This window comes from Anarhichas minor, unplaced genomic scaffold (assembly GCF_050575085.1).
Source record: "Anarhichas minor isolate MPS153535 unplaced genomic scaffold, ASM5057508v1 ptg000026l, whole genome shotgun sequence".
In the NCBI taxonomy this organism is placed as follows: Eukaryota; Metazoa; Chordata; class Actinopteri; order Perciformes; family Anarhichadidae; genus Anarhichas; species Anarhichas minor.
The window spans coordinates 15,992,698-15,995,646 of record NW_027466472.1 but is presented as its reverse complement, the minus strand read 5'-3'; positions in this window follow the sequence as shown (position 1 = coordinate 15,995,646).

Genomic DNA, 2,949 nt, shown 5'->3' with positions numbered 1-2,949 from the left:
TTTCATTAAAAAAAAAGGAAATAAAACCTTAGATAAAAGTCTGAAAAATATAAAGTTTAGTCTGTTTATTTATGCTGGATTCTTTAATTATCTTGTCCTCCGGTTGGTAATCACTGCTTTAAACATCCACATTTTTATCAAGAATATAACTTACATGTGGACGACACACCCATGTTTGTAAAGGTTCAGGCTTGGAAAGTAACGAAGTATGTTCACTCTCGATATTAAAGTACAATTGAAGTAGGCTACAATTTTTGTGCACTTCTACGTACTTGAGTATCTCCATTTTGAGCTATACTTTATACTTCCAGTCCTCTACATTTCACAGGGAAATATTGTAGCTACTTTTTACTCCACTACATTTAACTGGCAGCTTTTAGTTACTTTTCAGTTTTACACATAAAACCTATGAGTTGCTAAAATGATATAGTGTTCAGGGTTAAGCCTACAATTTTTGGCCTATTATGTGTTCGAGCACATCAGCTGACCGCGTGATCGCCGCTCTGGGCATGCTCGATCCCGAGAGATGGAGGTTTGGCATCTCACGAGGCGCGGCTGTCACAGCGGCACACAGACAGAGGGGAAGGTAAACTCCCGACTCAAACAAAGGTAAGTGTGGGAGAATAAAACGACCAACAGGGACTTTTCACCGCATTGCATTACTACTTACACACTTTATTTTATTTTTTTGCGGTTACATTTGCAGTTGATCACCCGTGATCAGACTCCAGAAGTTGACTTGATGTCGGTGTGTTTCCGGGACGGGGCGGAGAACGGTTAACGTTTGCGTAAAAAGAGAGGCGAGGCCGCTGACGTTATCTTTTCAGGTTTGACGACCTGCAAAGAAAAGGCTCAGAGTTTTATTTGCCTCTCAAAGATTTAAAAACAATGTTGCCATTGCATAAATTAAACAACTATTTGTTAATACTTGGACCAAACCAATCAATGTTTCAGCTTCACATGTGTCTGTTTTCATGTCGTAGTAAGCGCACAGGTTGTTTCTTGTTGTAGATTATTGGTCAAACCTCAGCTACACACATTTTTAGGTAAAAATGTAACGTTTTGCCGATGCTGCGCTGTAATTGGCCAGACTGCGTTCAAAGGCGGGACTTAACGAAGGATCAATTGGGAGCCTGTAAGATACATGTTCCTGTTTTGTTTATTATATTCAAGATTTGAAATGGATACTCATTGCACATGTTGTTCTTTAATAGCTTGCTATTGTTTACCAGATTGCTTTATTTATGGGCAGCTGTCGAAGGAAATGTGTGTGTTCTTGCAAACACACTGAATGTGCAGACCATGTGCAGACCATGTGCATATGAGAGCAATAAAAAGACGCTGCACATTCAAAGCACAGAATACCAACGGTTTTCTCACTGCTGCTTTGCTATTTTGGATCTGGACCCAGAGAATGTGCTTTCCTCTCCTGGACAATGTCATTTTAACGAGGTGGACAGCATTGTTATGGACGATACTGAGAACCATCTGGCCACCTCGTATCCGTGTCATAAAAGAGGTCTCCTTAGCCCAGCTGTAAAATACAAACAGGGAATATCACACCTAATGTGTCTGACTCTCTGCCAGCTTTGTCCTTTTTTACAACATTCATCACTCTCATTCAGTTATATTATTATTAGAGTCCAGTTGAAACCATATGTTGACTTCATTAACTTCATGATTAAATATAAAGTTGACTGTGTCACCGTCTCTAGTCTGGTTTATTTCAGCCGAGACAGCCGGCTAAAAGAGAAAGCATGTGGCTTAATACGCAGCTTGCTATAAAAATCATAGGTTGGGAAAATAGAATGATGAATGTGTTTGAGGAGAATCTCATAGCCGTGTTGACAAACTTGTTGATGTTATTCACGGTGGTCTCACAATGGTTTCCAAGAATTACAGTCAGGAACGACCAGTGATCGGTCACAGCGCATATCTCATACACACCAGCAGACCACACATTAGTTAACTGCTGCATAAAAGTGACATGGAATCTTTCCAGACCATAATGTCCACTTGTGCATTACCATCATGCACAACAGAGGTCATGTGAGAGTGCAACCTGAGCCCAAAATGGCATCTATCCAAATCCCGCAGCTGCCCCCCAAGGGCCACATCACACAGGCCAAATATTTCCCCTCAGCAAAACATAAAACAATGATCTGGCACGCTGCCTAATTTGAACTGCATCCCGCCAAGTGACCAATACATAGAAGGCCTTTAAAATAAGAGACATTCTTGAGACGCCGGCTGGGAGGGAGGGAAGGAGCTGACACCTGTGGCTGTCAGTCTTATTAACATTGTCTGAGGCCTGAGCAATGCCACCGTTCAAGCCCAGACACAGTGCAGGATCAACTTGCAGGGAGATTTTCATGATGTGCCCGACAGCAGAGCAGCAGTGTTTCAATCGCAGTACAGTGCTGACTGCAGACCGACACTGAACAGATCCCATAAAAGATCAAGCTTAAAAACGGATTTAGACATGAAGTTCAGTCAACAACACTAATAATTCTTATACTCAGCTTGTGTAAACGGAAATTTCACAATGCAACAGTGTCTAAATTCTACATTTGAGCACCTTTTCTTGCTGGAATGGGAACAGAAATATACCCGGGCATCAGTGCCAAGATTGGACATTCCTTTTCAATTCCAGTGAATGTAAATGTATTTACCATTGAAGGTAATACAGTATAAACATGCAGGCAAAGTGTGCAGAGTTCTAAAGGTCTCTGCCATACAGATACATATTCATCAAGCTTTCTAATATCCATTTGGTCACTACTGTTATCACATTTACTGATCTGTTGTTTCTACCTGCTAGACCTGGGTCACTGGGTGCTGTCCCAGCATGCACAGAGCACAGAGGAAGAGAAACAGACCCGGACAAGGTTGTCAGTGCATCTCAGGCTCGTGACGGACAGAGGGACAACATATTTAAGACCCAGAGAC